Source organism: Sinocyclocheilus grahami, unplaced genomic scaffold (assembly GCF_001515645.1).
Source record: "Sinocyclocheilus grahami isolate Dianchi unplaced genomic scaffold, SAMN03320097.WGS_v1.1 scaffold229.1, whole genome shotgun sequence".
NCBI classification, from domain to species: Eukaryota; Metazoa; Chordata; class Actinopteri; order Cypriniformes; family Cyprinidae; genus Sinocyclocheilus; species Sinocyclocheilus grahami.
In genome coordinates, this window is record NW_015505408.1 from 608452 (window position 1) to 633819 (window position 25368).

General features: G+C 37.2%; 1 pseudogene; it reads right to left on the reverse strand.

Moving 5' to 3' along the window:
- Positions 1 to 4543: 4543 nt before the first annotated feature.
- Positions 4544 to 18214, reverse strand: LOC107597215 (excitatory amino acid transporter 1-like; annotated as a pseudogene).
- Positions 18215 to 25368: the final 7154 nt, after the last annotated feature.

The following is a 25368-nucleotide window of genomic DNA, read 5'->3' on the forward strand; positions in this document are numbered from 1 at the left end:
TTATAATGAAAAATATTAACAAAAAAAGTTTCCAGCATCTCTGCATCAGTGCAAAATATAGCAAATACCACTGCACAACACATTATTTACTGACAATATTCATTTACATTACATTTAGTCATTTAGCAGACGCTTTTATCCAAAGCGACTTACAAATGAGGACAATAAAAGCAGTCAAAACTAACAAAAGAGCAACAATATATAAGTGCAAATGACAAGTCTCGGTTAGCCTAACCCAGTACACGTAGCAAGGTGTGTGTATATATATACAGTGGGTACGGAAAGTATTCAGACCCCCTTAAATGTTTCACTCTTTGTTATATTGCAGCCATTTGCTAAAATCATTTAAGTTCATTTTTTTCCCTCATTAATGTACACACAGCACCCCATATTGACAGAAAAACACAGAATTGTTGACATTTTTGCAGATTTATTAAAAAAGAAAAACTGAAATATCACATGGTCCTAAGTATTCAGACCCTTTGCTCAGTATTTAGTAGAAGCACCCTTTTGATCTAATACAGCCATGAGTCTTTTTGGGAAAGATGCAACAAGTTATTCACACCTGGATTTGGGGATCCTCTGCCATGCCTCCTTGCAGATCCTCTCCAGTTCTGTCAGATTGGATGGTAAACGTTGGTGGACAGCAATTTTTAGGTCTCTCCAGAGATGCTCAATTGGGTTTAAGTCAGGGCTCTGGCTGGGCCATTCAAGAACAGTCACAGAGTTGTTGTGAAGCCACTCCTTCGTTATTTTAGCTGTGTGCGTAGGGTCATTGTCTTGTTGGAAGGTAAACCTTCAGCCCAGTCTGAGGTCCTGAGCACTCTGGAGAAAGTTTTCGTCCAGGATATCCCTGTACTTGGCCGCATTCATCTTTCCCTCAATTGCAACCAGTCGTCCTGTCCCTGCAATGATGAATGCGGCCAAGTACAGGGATATCCTGGACGAAAACCTTCTCCAGAGTGCTCAGGACCTCAGACTGGGCCGAAGGTTTATCTTCCAACAAGACAATGACCCTAAGCACACAGCTAAAATAATGAAGGAGTGGCTTCACAACAACTCTGTGACTGTTCTTGAATGGCCCAGCCAGAGCCGTGACTTAAACCCAATTGAGCATCTCTGGAGAGACCTAAAAATGGCTGTCCACCAACGTTTACCATCCAACCTGACAGAACTGGAGAGGATCTGCAAGGAGGAATGGCAGAGGATCCCCTGAAAAACTTGTTGCATCTTTCCCAAAAAGACTCATGGCTGTATTAGATCAAAAGGGTGCTTCTACTAAATACTGAGCAAAGGGTCTGAATACTTAGGACCATGTGATATTTCAGTTTTTCTTTTTTAATAAATCTGCAAAAATGTCAACAATTCTGTGTTTTTCTGTCAATATGGGGTGCTGTGTGTACATTAATGAGGGAAAAAAAATTAACTTAAATGATTTTAGCAAATGGCTGCAATATAACAAAGAGTGAAAAATTTAAGGGGGTCTGAATACTTTCCGTACCCACTGTATATAACACACACACACACAAAGAAAAACAAGTAGATAGAATATAATTTTTTTTGTATTCATATATTCACATATTCATGTGCCTTTGTTCTGTAATAAATAAATAGCTATTATTTTTCCTATAACAGAGTTGAGCTATTGAGCTTGCCAGTGCAAGTAAACTTAGCAAAATACTGATAGCAACTATAAGGTCATTTTTGTTGAAAGAAAGAGAAAAGAAAAAAGATCAGGAAAATGTCAAATTCTTTACATTTCATGCAAGTGACAAGACACTTTTACGGCATTCAAGATACACATTATCAGTTTTTGCTTTCCCTGGTAATCAAACCCATGACCTTGGCATTAATAGCACTGTGTCCTGCTATTTGAGCTACAGGATTGATATAGAAAAGTTCCTGAGACATATGTCCAATTTCAAAAGACTGATGAATGATACACGTCCATCCATCAATCCACAGACACATGCATTCAGGTAAAAATTCCTGAATCCATTACACACCACTAGAGGATGCTGTTTTGTTGATATGCTGTTATTCGGTGATGTGGTTTGTTTTCAACAAGAGAACACTGCAACTGAGTCATTTTATTCCTGAGACATTTATTCATCTTAACACCTTCCAGAATTCAAATGACCAAATAATTCAAGTCAAATATATGCCCACACAAGACCATTAACTCAAAAAGGCAAACTCCAAATTAATAAGTACAGTACAGTACAAAATGGTACCATAAATAAGAAATATTAAACAACATTACACCATTTTCACATAGTTTGCATTTAAAAGCAATCTCTACTAAAAGTATATACTGTGTATCGAAACTTAAGAGAGAGGATTGTGAAGTGAATCCATTATCCTAATAATTTTGGTATTTATACCTACTACCTTTGGAGACTGTGATAGATTCAAGTATTTCATCCAGACACAGGTGCAATACGGACAGCACAATCTGAGGATATTTATAAAACTGGAAAACAGATCTCAAAAAGTAGCCTACTTAAAACGACCAGCAAAGCACAACACAAACTGGCTGGAGAACTAGAACACGCTAGAATAATCAGTCATATTCCACAACAACAAAAAATCGTATTCTTCATAAACCACTCTTCACCAAAACGTTACATCCTGCCGATGTGTGCTATCAAGAATGAATCCAAACAAATAATGTTAATAAAAGCCATTCTTAAAGGGACAGTTCACCCAAAAATGACAAATCCGGCATCATTTACCAAACAGTTGACGGTAGCCATTGACTTCCATTGTATTTTTTCCATACCATGGAAGTCAATGGCTAGCACTGACTTCTGATTACAAACATTATTCAAATTATCTTCCTTTGTGTTCAACAGAAGACAGAAACTCATACAGCCTTAGAACATGTGGAGGGGTGATTAAATGATGACAGAATTTTCATTTTTGGATGAACTGTCCCTTTAAGGGAGGAATTATAGTTATGTACTTCACAATCCATCATGAAACAGTAAGGCAAAAGCTAAATTCATCAAAGAAACATTACATAATATAAATAATTGGTTACAGTATCATTCAATATCATATAAACATCTACAAAATTAACATCATTGTTAAACTAGATAACAAAACCACAATAAGTAACTCAAAAATGTTCCCTTTGTCTCTACATTTATCATCTATTAGTTTGGCATTGTGTGTATGAGGTAATACAGCATTAAGTAATAATGCAGGTTTAATGACATCAACCAACTCTAAAACAATATTTATACTTTAAACAATTTACAAAGACCTTGATGTTTTTAACAGTCTCAAATCAGCATGATAAAACTAGCATAGTGTTGTTTTAATTGGGTGCTACTGTGGCTTGGATGTGATTTGTTTCAAAGTAAATAAAAATACTGATGGCTAAAACCACAAATCCAACCCGATCTCACAGCAAATACATATTTTACAAGGTGGCTAGTTCATATGAATTCGCATGAGCTTGTTCGTACAAATTTGTACGTTTTGTGAAAAATCATACTTATTCAAATTCGTAGGAATTCGTACAAATGAAAGCTCCTAACCCCGCCCCTAAACCTACCCCTCACAGAAAACACGAGGGAGGTCGTACGAATTAGCCACCTCCGTAAAATAGATACGAATTTGTTGTGAGACGGCGTTGACAAATCTTACATTCGCATTGGCTATCACTTACACTCTCAACATCTGTCTTCTTTCCAACATTTTAGTGAGCATGTTCTAATTTTCAGAAAATGTTTAATATAACAGTGCTTTAAGTGTGAACAAGTGTGCCTCGCATGTTCCAAAAAGTAAAGCCAAAACATTTTGATCACCATCTGGTGGCTGGCTGCAGTATACAGGGTAGGTCATAAACCATGCCCTCTCCATGTAGACAAATGGGACGTAAGCCAAACTTAAAAATCAAATCACACTTGAAATTCATTTTTCCCAGAGATGGTTTCCATCATTTTAGGTAGCTCTTATCATGCTGATAGACCAATTTGGAGTAGATGTCAAAGTTATGTCACCTGGAGCTGCGCGTGCATTGTGGTGGCAGAAAAACAACAAGTGGAGGGAAACGGGTCAAATCCATGGAATAAGAGAAAAAAATGTATTGTTGTTGTGCCTTTGGATGTCAGAATCGGAATGCAAATCATTTTTATAGAATACCGTCGACACAGACTAAAGACACTAACGTTTAAATGGACAGACTATGGGTGAAACCTGGTGTGATTACCCTAAATTTGATTTAAACAATAGGTCTAAATAATATTCACATATGCAGTTCATAGGGGACATATTGTATTAGCCCTACAGTTACAGCATGAAATACTATTTAAACCTATAACATTTTACATAACATTTACCTATTTTATCTCACAATTCTGACTTTTTCTCGCAAATGCAAGATTACATCTTTAGAACTGGATTTAACTCATCAATAGCGAGGAAAAAAGCCAGAACTGTGGGATATAAACACATGACTTCTTATCAGAATTGTGAGATATAATTTCGGAATTGCGAAAATAATATAAACTTAAATATACCTTTTTTTGAATTCTTTTATTTCATGGCTTCCATAGACTGCTACTAGAAAAAGTCATTTTCTACCACCAGATCGTCTCCGCCCACAAAAACCGTCATCACTGTTTGCAAACACCGAATTTCTAATGCGTCATGATTGTGGGTTTGTGATTGAGTCTGTGGGAGCTTGGATGGGATTTTGATACCGCAGCTCCACCTCATGATCACTACTGTGCACACTCTGGCCCAAATTACTTCATTTTCACACTTTGACAACGGCCGTAACTGGGATATTTTGGCTTCACTTTTCTATGGTGGACAGAAGTGGAGACGCGTCGGCCATCTTTTTTTACAGTCCGTTGGTGTGAACTATAATGATTTGAGGATAATTACATGGCGGTTTCACTGTTGCGATGTTTGAGAGAGTCGTTCTCCTGACAGATCAGCTGGTACGGCTTTTCATTCTCCTCGATCACAGAGTTGCTGATTTCCACATCCTGGTTCTGGAGTTCCTGTCGTGACAGATGCTCAACGATCCCAGCACCGAATGAATCTCCCAGCACAGTGGTGGTCCTGAGTCGATCCCTGGACCACACAAAAACATTTACATTAAATCCATTTTCTTCAGGTGTGAGTGGTGCTTTACCATGAAAAGCTCACCACTGCAATGCTGGAGTATTGCAGGGGGTTGCTAGGGTGTTTAGAATGGTTTTTAGCATGTTGTCAGGGAGTTGTGGGTGGTTGCCAATATGTTGCTAAGGTGTTTAGAGTAGTTTTTAGCATGTTGCTAGGGTGTTGTGGGTGGTTGCCAGGGTGTTACTATGCAGACACTTATGTGTTCTGATTGAGGTGTTATGAGTGGTTTCTAGCTTGTTGTTATGCAGTTTCTAGGGTGTTACTTTGTAGGGGCTAAAGTGTTCAGAGTGTTTTTTATTTGTTTGCTGCTATGCAGTGGCTAGGGTGTTGTGGGTGGTTGCCAAGGTGCTGGCAGGTGGTTGCTAGGATATTGTTTTTGCAGGTGTTAAGGTGTGCTGGGTGATTTAGTATGTTGCTATGTAGTTTCTAGAGTGTTTCCAAGGTGTTGCTATGCAGATGCTAAGGTGTTCTAAATGGGTTCGCTCATGTTGCTAGAGTGTTGGAATGGTTGCCAAGGTGTTACCATGCAGGTGCTATGGTGTACAGAGTGATTTTTAACATGATGTTATGCAGTTGCTAGGGTGATGTGGGTGGTTTCCAAGGTGTTGCTATGCAGTTGCTGTTGTGTTGCGTGTCATTGCCAAGAAATTCTCTAGCTGGCTTCTAGGATGGTTGCCAAGGTGTTGCTAATCATTTGCTGGTGTGTTGTGGGCAGAGGTGTAAAGAGTACCTAAAAACCATACTTGAGTAAAAGTACAGATACCTTACAGTGAAAATTACTACACGTTACAAGTCACCAATTCCAAAACGACTTGAGTAAAAGTCTTAAGTACTGTTAAAATCAGATATTCTATTTACTTATACTAAATATAGGCTCAAAGATGCACTAGTCAAAGAGACATGCCAGTGAAAAACTGTAACGTTGTGGAGAAGCTGCAGAAAACAGGCAGAGGCAAGGATCTATGTGCAGGTATTTCATGGAAAAACTAGAACAAACAATAAGGCAAAACCCAAAGGGAACAAAGAACAGAATGACTGGCAAACAGACAACCATTACATTCAATAACTCACAAGGAACTAAAGAAAAACTAGGGCTATATATACACAGTGGGCTAACTATGCAGATGCTAAGGTGTTATGGATTGTTTTTGTCATCTTGCTTGGGTGTTTGGAGTGGCTGTCAAGGTGTTACTGTTGACAAGTTTGGGTGAGTAAGGGCAAAACGCAGAAGATGCAGTACTTGCACTGACCTGTAGCAGGCAGTATCACGTCTTTTGTAGCAGAAATAAACTGCTGCAGAAAAAGCTAGGTCCATGCAAAATGTAATGTGTAACTGCAACACTCATTTCAAATGTAGTGGAGTAAAGAGTAAAAGTTGCTAATATCTTTGATACTCAGTACAACTACAAAGTACCCGAAAACATACTCAAGTACAGTAACTAATTACATTTACTCCAATACTTTACACCTCTGGTTGTGGGTGGTTGCCAAGGTGGTCCCCAGGTGGTTCCTAGGGTGGTTGCCAAGGTTTTGGCAGGTGTTGCTTGGATATTGTTTTTCCAGGTGTTAAGGTGTGCTGGGTATATTAGCATGTCGCTATGCAGTTTCTAGAGTGTTATAGGTGGTTTCCAAGGTGTTGCTATGTTGTTGCTATGCAGATGCTAAGGTGTTATGGATTGTTTTTGTCATCTTGCTTGGGTGTTTGGAGTGGCTGTCAAGGTGTTACTATGGGTTAGGGCTATACAGGTGCTATGATGTAAAAGTGGCTTTTAACATGTTATGCAGTTGCTAGGGTGATGTGGGTGGTTTCCAAGGCTTTCCCTAGGTGGCTTCTATGGTGGTTGCCAAGGTGTTGATATGCAGTTGCTTGTGTGTTGTGTCGTTGCCAAGGCATTCCCTAGGTGGCTTCTAGGGTGGTTGCCAAGGTGTTGCTATGCAGTTGCTGGATTGTTGTGGGTGGTTGCCAAAGGCATTGCTTATGTGGCTTCTAGGGTGGTTGCCAAGGTGTTGCTATGAAGTTGCTTTTGTGTCGGGTTAGGTTAGGTTAGGTTAGGTTAGGGTTAGGATAAGGGTCATTGCCAAAGTGGTCCCCAGGTGGTTTCTAGTATGGCTGCCAAGGTGTTGCTAAGCAGTTGCTGGTGTGTTGAGTGTAATTGCCAAGGCAATCGCTAGGTGGTTTCTCGGGTGGTTGCTAAGGTGCTGCTACTGTATGCAGTTGCTGGTGTGTTGTTGGGTTATTGCCACGGTGGTCCCCAGGTGGTTTCTAGGGTGGTTGCTAAGGTGTTGCTATGCAGTTTCTTGTGTGTTGTGTGTCGTTGCCAAGGATTAATTCCCTAGGTGGCTACTAGGGTGGTTGCAAAAGTTGCTATACAGTTGCTGGTGTGTGTTTAACTGAAAATTGAGTGTTCACTATTGTCCTTCCGCATTGTTGACACACTATTTTCCTATTTGATACTGCAAAGCTGCTTTGACACAATCTGTATTGTTAAAAGCGCTATATAAATAAAGGTGACTTGACTTGTTATGGGTGGTTGCTAAGACACCCCCTAGGTGGTTTCTAAGGTGATTAAGATGATTAATAGCCGGTCTCTTACTGGTCCAAGTCAAAAGAGTCCACATATGAAATATGTTTTGGGCCCTCCATCAATTTCATGGCATGTTTTAACCTGTTTTTACCAACTGTAAAATCACCCTACTGCTTAGAAAAGTAACAGCATGCTTTTTCTCAACAAACGACATGAGTTTGAGGCATCATTTGTGTCTGATGCACATGAGCAGGACTGGTATTGTGACAATTTAATACTTTATTATAAATTGAATAGTGTATTTAGTTTGTTTAAAGGATTCCTATTTAGCTTTTAGACTGTTTCAGCTTTAGTTACTGTGTTATGTTGCTGTTTAAGCATAAAAAGATCTGCAAGGCTATACAAAGCTCAAAGTCCACTCTAAAAGGAGATATTCTCTTTAACAGAAAACACTTTTCAAAACTACAACAAACAGCTTGTTCGAACTACAGTGCACTTCTCATTTAAATAATTCCCACCACGGAATATGCAAAAAAGGGGCGAGGCCTTGTTGAGCTGCACTACAGAAGACGGAGAAGAAGAGTTGCTTTAGTAGCATGTTGTCGCAATGAACTGGATTCATACTGGTATGGCAAAACTGACACCATCGTTAATATTTACAGCTGAGCAGAAGAAACTCGCAGTTATGGTTAGGGGCGTGACATTTCCGGAAACACGCTGTAAGCGGTTTGCAAGTCACAACACGAAACTTCTGTCATTAATTACTCACCTTCATGTCGTTCATGTCATCTGGAACACAAATTAAGATGTTTTTGATGAAATCCAAGAGCTTTCTGAGCCTCCATAGACAGCAATGCAACTACCACGTTCGAGGTCCAGAAAAGTAGTAAGGACATCATTAAAATAGTCCACATGACATCAGTGGTTCATCCATAATTTAATGAAGCTACGAGAATACTTTTTGTGCAATATTTTTGTGAAAATAATTTTTCTGACGTAGAACCCAGTTGCGCTGCGCCTTGTTTACAAGCAGAGGAATGCACATACTGTACATAAAACAGTCTTCGTAAACATGTCTGAAGATTTCTACAGAGAGGATGACTGCCATTTTTTTGCCCAGCCTTACTTATTCGAACCAGAATATACGGATGATGAACTAAGAGAGATGGATGGTTCTATGTTAGAACGCCGGTTCCTGCGTCAGCAGCATCACATGTATGCATCGTGCTACTCTCGTGAACGTGTGGCGAAGACTGACACGGAAGAGAAGAAATAGTAGAATAAAAGTTGTTATTTTAGTTTTCTTTGCACTCAAGAAGTATTCTCGTATTTTTATAACATTACGGTTGAATCACCCGATGTCCTTACTACCTTTCTGGACCTTGAACATGTCAGTTGCATTGCTCTCTATGGAGGGTCAGAGAGCTCTCGAATTTCATCAAAAATATCTTAATTTGTGTTCAAAGATGAACGAAGGTCTTACAGGTTTGGAACGACATGAGTGAGTAATTAATGACAGAATTTAAATTTTTGGGTGAACTATCCCTTTAAATAAGCATCAGTAATAGTAATGCTTACATTAGCAAACATCATTAATAATCTGTTAAGTAAAGAAACTTTCTGCTTATAAGTCACTGAAGAGAAACGTTTAACATATTCAATTCAGTGTTCAGCAGTATGAAAGCCGAATGTGTCAACACTCCTTCAGATTAGCAGTCTGCATTATGTATCAATAACCTTTGAGAGAGTGCTCTCTACTGGAGCCGCATGCTTCAGCGTGACATTTGAGAGAGACTCACAGGAACCAGTCCACCGCGATGATCAGTGTAATGTCCTCTGTGGGCAGTCCCACCGATGTCAATACTATCACCATGGTAACCAGCCCAGCCTGAGGGATGCCTGCTGCTCCGATGCTAGCGGCGGTCGCCGTAATGCTGCGGGATACATGAGGGCTTTTTAATTTGGAGTTTGATGGAAAATAGCCCACAGGAGATATTGTTCACAATAAGGAGATGAGAAGAGATAAAGACTCCTTCAGTACTTGTGCTGGCCAACACTAACCTGATGGTGAGGATCTGCCCAAAGTTCAGGTCCATGTCATTGACCTGGGCGATAAAAATGGCCGCCACTGCCTCGTACAGAGCAGTGCCATCCATATTGATTGTGGCTCCAACTGGCAGCACAAAACGTGTCACTCGTTTGTCCACATGGTTGTTTTCTTCAAGACAACGGAAAGTGATGGGCAGGGTTGCAGAGCTGAGGAAGACAAGAAGCTCAACTGAAATTTATTCAGGAGAATTGAATTACTAAGATGTAATCATCAAAAAATTGTTATACTTTACATATTTAGGATGGCTAAGTATAAATAGCTAAATGCTGCAACCTCATGGATTCAGGATGAGAATCTGTTCACTTCATTGTGTCTTCTTAAATATCTCGTAAATGACAAGCAAACTATACAGGGGCAAATTAATAATGATATTCAGTACTTGTTATTCAGATCATATGCCAAACATTTAGTTAATTTTTAGCTTTGAGGTCATTTATATGCTAGTGAAGTGTTATTTTAGTATCACTGAGATGCTCTTATAGTTTTTGGTAACATTTTGAATTATATATTATTTAATTTTTGATTATATTTTTACATTGTATTATATTTTTTATTTATTTTATTATATTTTTATATTTATTCATTTTAGTTATAGTTTTAGTAATTTTGTTTAATTTTCATTCGTTTTTGTTGTTCTAAATGTGTCTAAATAGTTTTTTTAGTTTTATATCAAAATCTTGCCTTGGAAACAAGCTGAAATAATAAGTTTTTAAAATTTTATTTATTTCAGTTAACATTTATTTTATTTTTTAAAAAATTTGGTTTTTACTTTTAATTTTAGTTTACTATAATAACTCTGTGCTAGCATAGAGCTAAAATATGACAAAATAAACTTTTAGCAGATATAGACATTTAAAATCTGAGAGAATATAATTTATTGATATCAAATCATATTAAATGAATATTTACTGTATATATAAATCAAACTATATTATAATAAATTATAAAAAATATGGTTCATCTCAGAAATATTTTTCTAATAAAATGCTAATTCTAGAAACTATAAACACTACATATGTCTGCCCAACAATAGCTATAACAAATATTTTATTTACAGTAGTGCTGTCAAAACGATTAATCGCGATCAATCGCATACAAAATAAAAGTTTTTGTTTGCATAATATATGTGTGTGTACTGTGTATATTTATTATGTATATATATATATATATATATACAGTATATATAAATACACACACATACAGTATATATTTTGAAAATATTTACATGTCTATATTTATATTCATATAATTTATATTATAAATAAATATATTTAATATATAAACATAACATATTTTTCTGAAATATATACATGCATGTGTGTGTATTTATATATACATAATAAATATACACAGCACACATACATATATTATGTAAACATTAATCGCATAATATACTTTATTCCCTTGTCCAATCATCAACTGGTTGTGAAAGAAGAAGCTAGAATTTATTCATCAAATGGCTTGATTTTGTCTGTATCAGGTGTGGTTTTCCTGGGCTTCAATCAACCTTAATTAAAAGCTACAGGATGCCCTTTCGTATGTGCTGTACTATTTACTGTTTCAATAGGAAATGTACAGTATATTCACACTACATTCATAAAACCATGCCATGTGGTCTTTAATGTATATCAGCTAGAAACACCATCTGCTACTGGTCCGACTGATCTTCTCAGCTAACTGTGAGAACAACAACAGACGATTTGCTCTGTATTGATGCTGTAAGATGTGTAAAGTATACTGAGTGCCCTATATAGATGTTTATAATGTGTTTATACCTGGATGAGGTGCCTAGAGCTGTGATCAGAGCCTGCAACAGCCCAGCGATGAAGGTGAAAGGGTTCTTCTTGGTCCACACAAAGAAGGGCAGCGGCAGAACGAACAGGCCATGGATGAGGAGTCCGACAATAACAGAAACCGTGTACATCCCTTACTGTCCGCCCACCTGAGCAAGATCTTTCATCTCAACGATCTTCCCTGTGATCAGGAAGAGGATTCCCACCGGAGCATACCTGCTCAGAAAAGACATTTTACAGCAATTATTTCATTAATAGTACATTTTAATCAATTATATTTTAACAAGTAATAATTTAATAACACACATGCATAAATAGAGCCTTTGATTTTTTTATTAACTTTACATTTCATTACATGATATCTGTAATATACAATATGGGCAATTTTTATTTTAATGTTGACATAAGTCCTCATAATAATGAATTTATACATCATAATAATCAGAAACTTGCCATAATATTTAGAAATATACTCATATTTTAACTGTAAAAATATAAATTATTATGACTTAGCACCTTATTATTTTACATCTTAATCATCATTATTATACATCAAGTTAAAAAAGTATTTTTAACATTTTATTATATTACATTTTTGGTGAGTCACACACTCTTAAAAATAAAGGTGCTTCACGATGCCATAGAAGAACCTTTTGGTCTAAATGGTTCCAGAAAGAACCTTTAACATCTGAAGAACCTTTCTGTTTCACAAAAGCTTCTTTGTGGCGAAAGAAGGTTCTTCAGATTATTAAAAGGTAAGAAAGAGATGGTTCTTTAAAGAACCTTTGACTGAATGTTCTTTGTGGAACCAAAAATGGTTCTTCTATGGGATCGCTTGAAGAACCTTTTGAAGCACCTTTATTTTTAAGAGTGTACCGTATTCATTTTATTTGGCGAACAAGTTTACAAGTAGTAAAACAGTCGTGTTTAAACATTTTCAAATTATTTTATGTGACTTATTTTATCATTATAATATTGTACAGTATCTCACTGGCATTTTTACTTTTTGTTCCCCCAAAAAATCCAAAATAAACTGTACTACAGCAATTAAAAGCATGATTACCAAAGGGGTGCATTACAGTCAGTTGCTTTTTTAATGTATCTTGACAGAACAAAAAGCAAGTGTCACATCATTCTCCTCTAAATGACTGCCTTACTGTTAATGATTCAGCAGGAAGGTTATCAGAACATCATAATCACACACTAACCAGATAATGATGGCCACCAAGCGCATTATGGCTTCATTCAGGCAGTCAAAGAAGTCCTGGAGAGCCTGGCCCTGCTGTTTCATGTTTCCAATCACTAATCCGAAGCACATGGAGAAGACCACCAACCCCAAGGCATTCACCCCATTCGAGGAGCCGGAGACAGGCACCACCTCTTCCACCGTCTCCTGGATGGTCTGCAGGACTGTGCTGAAGTTGGACGCTTGGCTGATGTCTGTAGAGTTGAAGCTGTCTGTCGCATTGACCACGATGGTGACATTTTTGGTCAACAGGGTTTTCTTGTATAGTGTTTTGTACTGCAAGAAAAATGGGTGATTAGCATGCATGATATTGGGAAAAAATAATGTCTTTATTGATTGTCTGCAATATATATTCCAATATGAAAAGTATCGCATTGAGGTGAGGTGAAGGGACATGTGGCCAAGTATGGTGACCCATACTCGGAATTAGTGCTCTGCATTTAACCCATCCAAAGTGCACACACACAGCAGTGGGCAGCCATTTATGCTGCGGCGCCCGGGGAGCAGATGGGGGTTCGGTGCCTTGCTCAAGGGCACCTCAGTCGTGGTATTGAAGGTGGAAGAGAGCGTTGTACATTCACTCCCCCCACCTACAATCCCTGCCGGTACGAGACTCGAACCCACAACCTTTGTCCGACTCTCTAACCATTAGGCCACGACTTAGGCCCCCTTGCTTATTACTAATTATTTTCTAAATCCCATATCAACCTCGACCAGTTGAACAATATAAGGATAAACTGCACTTTTAATTCTTTCAAATATATAATATACATTTTAACATTAGATGATATATTTTGATGTTAAAGTGTTAGTTCACCCAAAAATGAAAATTAGCCCATGAATTACTCACCCTCGAGGCATCCTAGGTGTATATGCCTTTCTTCTTTCAGACAAATCCAGTCGGAGTTATATTAAAAATGGACTTTGATCTTCCAAGCTGTTTTAATGGCAGTCAGCGGGTGTTGCAGTGCCGTGTGAGACACTTTTTATTATGGATGCAGGCACTTTATTTCACTTATTTTGGACTGATGCACTGCAACACCCGCTGACTGCCATTAAACAGCTTGAAAGATCAAAGACAATTTTTTATATAACTCCAATTGGATTCATCTGAAAGAAGGAAGTCATATACGCCTAGCATTGCTTGAGGGTGAGTAAATAATGGGATAATTTTAATTTTTGGGTGAGCTAACCCCTAACAGAATTGTTCTATTGGTCTACGCAGTATTACATCAGGAGTAACTGTAATTAAATGAAGAATAATCCCTTTCTTTTTGAAGGGAAAGGTACTTAAATTACAGTATTTAATGCACTAGTAATGCATCACACTCAACACTGATTGTGATATCAATTTTATATCAAGCAGCCCTAGTATCGAATGAGATATGCCACATTATCTTCAGAGATGCATTCGGAGAGGATTCACAAACCTGTTTAAAGCAGGCCTCAACTAAATTTGGTGGAAACATGTTTCTGTAAGAAGAATGAGAAAAATTAGATCCCATAGCATCTAAAAAACAAACAAGCATCGCATCAGTCGAACTAAACTTTTCCCCCACCTTATCAAGTCCAGAAAAGCGTCAGCGGCCTGCACAGGCTCAATGCTGCCACTAGAAGCCACTGGACTGTCCCTGCTGCCTTTACCCAGCCTGATAATAATCACCATTACAATACCGATGAAAACTGCTATAAACGTGGTCACCATGTAGTAGACGATGGCCCGGATTCCCATCTTCCCATCTTCCCAGAGGCCTTGCTGTCTAAAGAGGAGATTCCTGAAGGCATGCAACAGCAAGAGACAAAAGATCTGTTGTTGAACATTTCTGTGTCAGTCACACTATAAATCACCATCGTTCATTGCTTTTTTGATTAAATAGTTTATGGTTAAATAGCTTAACAGACTGATAATTGGTCAGTGTTCATTTTTACATATACTGTTTTTTATAGATATTACATACATTACCATTCAAAAGTTTGGGAGCAATAAGATTTTTTTTAAAGACTTCTCTTCTGAAATGTATTTTATCAAAAATATTATTACAAATTATAACTGTTTTCTATTTTAATATATTTTAAAATGTATTTATTCCTGATGTAAAGCTGAATTTTCAGCATCATTACTCCAGTTTTCAGTGTCGCACGATCTTTCAGAAATCATTCTAATATGCCGAAGTCCCGATCTGAATAATGATTTGCGAACCATTATTACATATCAGGACTCAGAGCGTGGATCGCGAACCATTCAGTTGGTGAAATGTGAGTTGTAGCCATGTTTTTGCTTTGTTTTTTGTTTTTGGAGTAGAACTATAATTTCCAAAGTCAAAGTTCATCACTTGTTATGATTTTCAAGGGTGTAGAATTTAATAAAGATGCTATGACATGTCCCAACCAAAATCCAGCAACTACTAAATTGTCCCTAGCAAAAATTTTGATCAAACAATTAAACATCTGTTGTCTGCCGTTATGTCCCCTCCAATGCCAAAATCAAACCTACACTCCTGGTGTGAACTTTTGCATAGTTTTAGGATTCACTGATGAATAGAAAGTTTAAACAAAAGCATTTATTTGAAACAGAAATCTTTTGTGACATTGTAAATGTCTTACTGTCCTATTGTTTTTCTGTTACACTTTTGATCAATTTGATGCATTCTTTCTAACTAAAAAATTATATATAAAATCAAACCTACACTCCTGGTGTGAACTTTTGCATAGTTTTAGGATTCACTGATGAATAGAAAGTTTAAACAAAAGCATTTATTTGAAACAGAAATCTTTTGTGACATTGTAAATGTCTTACTGTCCTATTGTTTTTCTGTTACACTTTTGATCAATTTGATGCATTCTTTCTATCTAAAAAATTATATATATATATATATATATATATATATATATATATCAATTTATAACAATTTTCAAAAATCACGTTTTTTCATTGTGCATTCCAATTAATCTCAATCAAACTGCAGTTGGGTTATTTTGATTAAGTAAAAATAACTAGAAAAATACAGCTAACTAACACGATAAAACATGACAACATAATTAAAAAACACATGATTTTTGAACATTTAAAATCATACAATGTTATTTTCTGGATTTTTTTTTTTTTGATTCGGTCTCTCACAGTTGAGGTGTACCTACGATGAAAATTACAGATCTCTCCATTCTTTGTAAGTGGGAAAACTTGAAAAATCGGCAGTGTATCAAATACTTATTTGCCCCACTGTATATATATATATTTAAATTTTACTAACCCCAAAGGATAACAGAACTTAATTATATAGTAAAATTGCACGAAACAAAACCACAGTAAAAGCATAACAATAGTTAATATATTATATTGAATGCAAAAGAAGAAATTTTGAGCTGGAAGACCCAGCCACGACCCATCTTCAATGCTCTTACTGAGGGAAGGAGGTTGTTGCCCAAAATCTCGCAATACATGGCCCCATCCATCCTCCCCTCAATACGGTGCAGTCGTCCTGTCCCCTTTGCAGAAAAGCACCCCCAAAGCATGATGTTTCCACCCCCATGCTTCACGGTTGGGATGGTGTTCTTGGGATTATACTCAATCTTCTTCTTCCTTCAAGCACGTCGAGTGGAGTTTATACCAAAAACTTCTATTTTGGTCTCCTCTGACCACATGACCTTCTCCCATGCCTCCTCTGGATCATCCAGATGGTCTTTGGCAAACTTCAGACGGGCCTGGACATGTGCTGGCTTGAGCAGGGGGACCTTGCCCACGCTGCAGGATTTTAATCCATGACGGTGTAGTGTGTTACTAATGGTAACCGTTGAGACTGTGGTCCCAGCTCTCTTCAGGTCATTGACCAGGTCCTCCCGTGTAGTTCTAGGCTGATCCCTCACCTTTCTCAGGATCATTGATTCTCTACGAGGCGAGATCTTGCATGGAGCCCCAGTCCGAGGGAGATTGACAGTCATCTTGCATTTCTTCCATTTTCTAATAATTGCGCCAACAGTTGTTGCCTTCTCACCAAGCTGTTTGCCTATTTTCCTGTAGCCCATCCCAGCCTTGTGCAGGTCTACAATTTTGTCCCTGGTGTCCTTAGACAGCTCTTTGGTCTTGCCCATAGTGGAGAGGTTGGAGTCTGATTGATTGAGTGTGTGGACCGGTGTCTTTTATACAGGTAACAAGTTCAAACAGGTGCAATTAATACAGGTAATGAGTGGAGGATAGGAGGGCTTCTTAAAGACAAACTAACAGGTCTGTGAGAGCTAGAATTCTTGCTGGTTGGTAGGTGATCAAATACTTATTTCATGCAATAAAATGGAAATTAATTATTTAAAAATCATACAATGTGATTTTCTGGATTTTTTTTTTTTTGATTCTGTCTCTCACAGTTGAGGTGTACCTACGATGAAAATTACAGATCTCTCCATTCTTTGTAAGTGGGAAAACTTGAAAAATCAGCAGTGTATCAAATACTTATTTGCCCCACTGTATATATATATATATTTAAATTTTACTAACCCCAAAGGATAACAGAACTTAATTATATAGTAAAATTGCACGAAACAAAACCACAGTAAAAGCATAACAATAGTTAATATATTATATTGAATGCAAAAAAAGAAATTTTGAAGAATGTGGTAACCATTGCTGGTAGCCAATGACCTTCATAGTATGGAGGAAAAAAAACTATGGAATTCAATCGCTACTGTCAACTGTTTAGTTACCAACATTCTTCAAAATATCTTCTTTTATGTTCAACAGAAGAAAGAAATTCATACAGATTTGGGGGGGGGGGGGGGGTGAGTAAATGATGACAAAATGTTCCTTTTTGAGTGTTAGCTCATGATACCTAATGCATTAACTAATGTAAAGGAATTGAAATGGTTAGCGAATGCTCTATAGAGCTTGAAGGGTTTTTCTGGTGTACCTGTGACAAGGCTGGAGACGATGAGCGGTAGAACGAGCATTTGAAGCATCCTCATCAGCAGCTCTCCAGGGAAAGAGAAATACTTCACCTCCCTGATGGACAGGTTATGAGGCCTCAGCGCGAAACCCAACACTACCCCTATATACAGTCAAAGAGATGAGAACATCAGTTTTCAAACTTCATACTCCCCTGCCACTATCAACAAAAAAACAAGCCCAACATTGTGTTTTCCCTGCTGTTTCGCCCCCGTTGATTTACCCCTTTACCTAAAGCCACAGCAGCCACCGTGAAGATCACAAAGGTGTTCCTCCGCAGGAACGTCTTGATGCTGTCTCGTGTGATGCCGCCCATCTTTTATCGACTTTCTGACATCTGCTTCTGTAACGCTCGGCACAGACGGTGGAGGCCCTCCTGAGCGCGCTGTGGTTTCTCAGAGGCTTCACTCAGAAACAGACTAGTGCTGTTTGGAGGCTTCTCGTTCATAATCAGCTCTAATACATGGTCCAAGAGGGTTTCCAAGAGGGAAACTGTGGCCGAGAAGTCAGAAAGAACCATATCAAGGCTAAAATTCATTCTTTTGTGACTTAAAATTCACCATCTCTCAAGTAGTATCAGCTAAAACTGAGATGTAACATTCACACATTGTGTATTCTACTCTACATCATGATGTGATTAAATAGCAAAATACGAATCGGTCATTGCAGGGTATGAAAAGTGAAAATTCTTCGTTTTTTGGAACTAAAGAAGAAATTTTGAAGAATGTAAGTTGCTCTTTTCCATACAACAAAAGCATAGACTGTATAGATGTTAAGCACTTTTAAACCTAGTGCATCACAAACAGTCACAACACATGCCGATTATGTCACAAAAAAGGTTAGGCCTACAGTAAGGTTACAAAAATGAAGTCCCAGTTTATAAAAATGAAAATATTAAATACAATTATTCTTATGAAATATTTAACATTTAATATGAATATTTAATAATTAATATTTATTAAATATTAAAGTAATATTAGTTTTATCATGGTCTCATATCTATTTTATTCATATTTTATTTGACTTGTGTAAAGTCATAATTTTGTTATAATATAATACTGTTTTGATCTGTTTGCTATTTGCCGCGGTTACTATTTATGGTGTGATGTTTGTTAATTGTATTAAAACCACTTAGGGTCGATAAACATCACAATATGTATTTATTATTAGAATAACAGTAATAGTACAGTATACAGAACACACAACAATTAAAAAACAAAAACACACAAAAAATATTTTCCCTAATATTTTGACCAATAAATTAACATTCACATTGTTTACATCTTATGGCTATATACTTCAAAAACACTGAGCATTTTAAATCTTAGGAATTAGCCGCATTCACTGCCTCACTGTAGCCCAGATGTTTGCTTTCTTTTAAAGAAAAGAAAACTGTAAATTAATTGTTTTATTGTAATCAAATGCTAGTGATTAAACTTATGCTGAAGCTGGTATATCCTTTGAATATTTAAAGAAAATTGAAAATGACTAGTACAAATGATTGTACAAATGCTGTCGCCCCTCCTGAAATAAGCACACTTAAAATAAGTACATTTAACATTTTTTCTATCCTGTAAACCTTGTATTTTTACTTAATTTGAGAATACAGTACTGCTCCTGTAGAGGGCATGGATGATCCGGTGATATAGGCTACCTTTCATTAAACACCATTTTTGGGACACACATTTTCACAAATACATATTTTAAGAATATAGGTAGCCAACCATTTGATGAACCCCACTGAATTCCATACTATGGAGGTCAATGGGGTCCAGCAGCTGTTTGGTAACCAACATTCTTCAAAATACCTTCTTTTGCGTTCAACAGCAGAAAGAAACTCGTCCAGGTTTGGAACAACTTGAAGGTGAATAAATGATGACAATTTTCTTTTTTGGGTGAACTACCCATCACAATTCACCACCTACTCTTGCAGTTAAGCATTAACTTTAATGACATGCTGATTGCCATACTAATGAGGGGCTACAGTAATGACATGCTCTAATTGATTATGAATGCAAAATAAATGTCATATTGAGAAGACAACGAACAAATATCACGTGACTTCCAGATAAGCAGTACACAGTGTCTCCACTGAGACGGTCATTGTATATTCTGTTTCAGAGGCAGCCCAGGATGGAAGTGAAGGTGTGTAAGCTGAGGGCTGTTCTGGAGTCAGCTGTGAGTGTGAAGAACCTGCTCACCACAGCTGACTTGAGCACACATGGGTTAGGATCTATGTAGAAGCTGAGCTGGATAATGAAAAAACAGCCAAAGAATTCACCGGTGAGGGTCGTAGCAGTGGTTCAACCAATGCAACTGATACTGACGGTTTTAGCAGAGCTGATTTATTTTTAGTAAACTAACTGTGGCTTACAGCAGTCAGTCAAATCTATATACACCTTGTCTTTTTAGTATGGAAGCACATTTTGCCAGTATAATAAGGATCAATTAATATAGCAAAAAATGAATAAATAAACAGGTCATTTATTTTGAAATTGAAATTGTTACTTTATATATCACATTGTGACTATATCTCGCAGACCTTTTGTTTCACTATCATGACTTTCTTGCTTAAAGAGGTCATATGATGCGATTTCAATTTTTCCTTTCTCTTTGGAGTGTTACAAGCAAGCTCTTGGTGCATAAAGAAAATTTGTAAAGTTGCAAAGACTAAAGTCTCAAATCCAAAGAGATATTCTTTATAAAAGTTAAGAGTCAACCACGCCTACCTAAAATGGCTCGTTCTAACACGCCCCCACATGTCTACGTCACGATGTGGGAATATTTGCATAATGCCGCCCAAATGTTCACGCAAAGAAAGAAGGCGTAACTTTTATTCTCGCTGTAGTATTGTCGCTGCCATGTCATGAAGGCACTGTGCGTTTCGTTGTGAAAGTGAAACTATTTTGTTTGGCCTTCCAAAAGAGGACGATATCCGCTTCGTCATGCCTGGAGCTGATCCGTGCTGGTCGCTGAGGAAATACATCAACTTTGCGCTGTGGATCGCCGGATCGGCTTTCACCGTGGACGAAGCGGAGTCCAGCCCGGGGTCGTCACATGTGGTTGCCGTAAGCCTGCCGGACGCTCCTTCGTCGAATCCGCCGGCCGCTCACTCTAGCCCTCCGGCCAATCCTCACTTTATCCCCCGGCCTCTGCTCACTGTAGGCCGCGGTGTGTGGCGCTGTGTTTCGTTGTGAAAGCGAAACTACTTTTTTTGGCCTTCCAAAAATGGACACGACTAGAAATCAGTGGTTAAGTTGTATTTACAACACTGTTCCAGAACACTTCAACCCAAATATTCAGATGTGTGCAGCGCATTTTATGGAGGACTGTTTCCTGATCCTGGGAGAGTAGACTACAATGCCGGCTGGTCTGACTCAAGGAAGATAAGTAAGTTTTTTATATTTAAAGAGTTTTTATATTTTATATATTTAAAGCGAGTTTTTTTGGGCAGTGTAGAGTAGGGCTTGTTGTTTGTCATTTCTCCGATCACAAATGCAGACATGGTTTTATGTTTACGCGGCGCCATGCAACGCAACGCGTAAAAAGACAGTATAAGTCATTATAATCCATAATTATGTCCCCACTGGATGCAACGAATACCTCGTTTATAATGGGGTTTCATGTTCTTGAATCATCGCTCCGGCCGGACAGGGCATCATCACAGTATGGTGAGGGGCGTAACATTTCCGTCACACGCTTGAGGTATTCGGCCAATCACAACACACTGGATAGCTTTTCAGACTCGCTTTTCAGACCGATGAGCTTTGTAAAAATCGACGTGTTTCAGAAAGGCGGGGCATAGAGGAGCAACAATAATGTACAGTATGTGGAAAATAATGTGTTTTTTTAACCTTAAACCGCATAAACACATTTCATTACACCAAATACACAAAATAATGTTCTTTTTAGCAGCATCATATGACCCCTTTCATTTCAAAGTGACTTTTATCTCACAATGTGACTTTATATATTAATGTTATTTTATAACTCACAATTATGACCACATAATATCATCATTATATTGCATAATGTGTGTTTATACAGTGCCGTGAAAAGGTTTTTGCCCCCTTCCTGGTTTTTTAATTTTTTAGATGCTGTGGCATGACCTTAAACAGTCCATTCATGCTCAAAAACCCTCCAATGTGGCTGAATGAAAACAATTCTGCAAAGAAGAGTGGGCCAAAACTCCTCCACAGTGATGTGAAAGACTCATTGCCAGTTATCGCAAACACTTGATTGCAGTTGTTGCTGCAAAGGGTGGCACAACCAGTTATTAGATTTAGCAGGTTTGGACAGCTTTTTTCCCTTAATAAATGAAACCATAATTTCAAAACTGCAGTTTATATTTACTCAGGTTATATTTGTGTAATATAAAAATTTGTTTGATGATCTTAATCTTTTAAGTGTGACAAATATGCAAACAATTAAAAAAACAGGAAGGGGGCAAAAACTTTTTCACACCACTGTATATCACAATTACAACCTTGACATCTTTATATCTTGCAATTTAAATTTCTCAGCATAATTTCAACTTTATATCTCACAATGTGACTTTCTATCTTGCAGTTATGACTTTCACATATTTTTAACTTTACATTGCACAAAGTGACTTTACATTTTTTTTTTAAATTGTGACTTTGTACCTTGCAATATTTAATCCACAAAATTCAACTTCATATCTCCCAATGTGACTTTACCTTTTGCAATTATGACCTTGAATTTGCGTCTTTATATCTTGCAATTTAAATTTCTCAGCATAATTTCAACTTTATATCTCACAATGTGACTTTCTATCTTGCAGTTATGACTTTCACATATTTTTAACTTTACATTGCACAAAGTGACTTTACATTTTTTTTTTAAATTGTGACTTTGTACCTTGCAATATTTAATCCACAAAATTCAACTTCATATCTCCCAATGTAACTTTACCTTTTGCAATTATGACCTTGAATTTGCGTCTTTATATCTTGCAATGTGACTTTATATCTTTCAATTAATTTTCTCCACATAATTTCAACTTCACAATGTGACTTTATATCTTGCAATACTTTTTTCTGCATAATTCCAACTTTATATCTCACAAAGTGACTACAATGTGCATTTACGATCTTGAAATCGTGACTTTATATCTTTCAAATCCACAAAATTCAACTTCATATCTCCCAATGTGACTTTACCTTTTGCAATTATGACCTTGAATTTGCGTCTTTATATCTTGCAATGTGACTTTATATCTTTCAATTAATTTTCTCCACATAATTTCAACTTCACAATGTGACTTTATATCTTGCAATACTTTTTTCTGCATAATTCCAACTTTATATCTCACAAAGTGACTACAATGTGCACTTGCAGTCTTGAAATCGTGACTTTATATCTTTCAATATCTTTGGCAAAACTTTATATCTCACAAGTTGACTTTAAATTTTGCAATTATGACTGAAATTGTGACTTTATATCTTGCAATTATGACTTTTTCACATATTTTCAACTTTATATTGAACAAAGTGACTTCATATTTTGCCATTATGACTGTAATTGTGTCTTTATATCTTGCAATACTTTTTACCACATAATTCCAACTTTATGTCTCACAATGTTACTTTATATTACATTATTTCTCATAAAGGCCTCTTTATTATTTGAAATTGTGACTTTATTTCTCATAGTTGTGGCTATATTTCTCAAAGTATTTATTATTTTAAACTTCTCGCAATCACCTTTTTATTTATTCCAGACAGAAACAGCTTTGCATATTTCAGAAATGGAAAAAAAATTCAGCAAGGGTATGCAAAATTACTCATAAAAGAAAACAGTTAAAAAAAACAGTTTACAAAATGTATATTCCATCATTGCATTCCATTACCTTTATGTAATTCCAAATCCAAATAGTATTTTTTTTTCCCAGTGGAACACAGTATGTTTATCAGAATGTCCAGGTTGCTCATTTCCATACAATGGAAGTGAATGAATATTGTGTATTCTGTCAAGCTCCAAAAAAATTACAAAAAGCACTATAAAAGTGATCTAACTATATGACTTGTGCACTATATTCCAAAACATCTGAAGCCATGTAATTCTGCAAAACGTCACCTTTTTTGTTACAAGAAATAAAATAAAATTTGGGTGCATTATTGCTTTAAATCTCAGACCCTTGTGGCTCTAGAAAATTACCCTGAAATTATGGACTGGCTGACAAAATAATCAACCATCATACAGACTGCTGACACCAATTACTGTTTGTCTAATGTCAGAAAACATAAAAAAAATAATACACTCCATAATACATCATCAAGAAAACATAAACATAATTAAATTTGAGTAACTAAATTATTTATCACCCAGCTTAGAGTTTCCTTACTAATCTACAGCATAAAACCTCGATATGGGTTCACTCACCACTCATGGTTGCTCTGCAGTGGGTTAATGCTGGAGATTGGTCTAAAGTGGTCACAGGTAAAGCTCAACTCGTGCCAAACACACATGAAACAGTTTTTATACGGCCTGACCTTATTCTCTCACCCTCCATGTGACTCCATACTGAGTGACAGCAGAGGTACACAACACACCAGTTGACCTGATCTAGGGCCAGTTTTCCCTCCATTGATCCGTGCTTGATGGTCTGATCACTGATCTTAAATCAGCATAAATACACATCAACAAACACCCCAGGTGAGCTCTACAAAGCTGACCCCGCACCATAACCTCTCCACTTTCCAACAGTGAACCAAAAGATCCGCACTTGAACCAGAACCTCTCTCACACTCAGGAGAAAACAGAGGCTTGATAAGAGTTGTTTTCTGACTACAGGGGGTTTTAGGCACAGCATTAATGTTTGGATGTAGGTACATTATGGCTAGACAAACAAACTAAAAGAACAAAAGAAATCATTTTGACAGTTTTATGCCTCATCCAAAGAGCTAGCTCAGTTAAATATTAGACTATAATTTAAATAAGGGTGTATTAATACACTTTGCATTTTAAAACAATAGAACACGACTTACCATGTAGTAGCAGCTCTTCTTGTATCTCTTCTGTTCTCCCGTGAGCAGCGTGCAGCAGATACGCTATATTCTGTGCTCACGAAGGAAACGGCGGAGAAAGTGATTTTTGCGTGGGAAGGAGAGGTTAAGGATTTTTCCAGTAAGACAAAAAACGACATGCTGCCCGACAGCGAAAAGAATCGACACGTTAATAAAGTCTCATTGGGTGAGGCGTTTAATACTGAGCGTGTGCAGCAGCGATATCCTCCGCTGAGCTGGATTCTAATGTTATTTAACAGCGCCTGAAGTTATTACATGTGAAATATAATCTTCATTAAATGATAAATAAGCATGTATTTAAGGTGAAAATGCTTTGTTGCATTGTAGTAGGCTACTACATTGGCAAGAGACAAATATTAGGCGTATTTCATTACTATGACAACATGATTGCTTGCACTTGTTGAGGTCCAGCCTTCAGATCTATGTGTGTGTTTGTGTGTGTGTGTGTTTGTGTTGTGTGTGTGTGTGTTGTGTGTGTGAGTGTGTGTGTTTGTTTGTGTGTGTGGTGTGTGTGTGAGTGAGTGAGAGTGTGTATGTGTGTGAGTGAGTGAGTGAGTGTGTGTGTGTGTG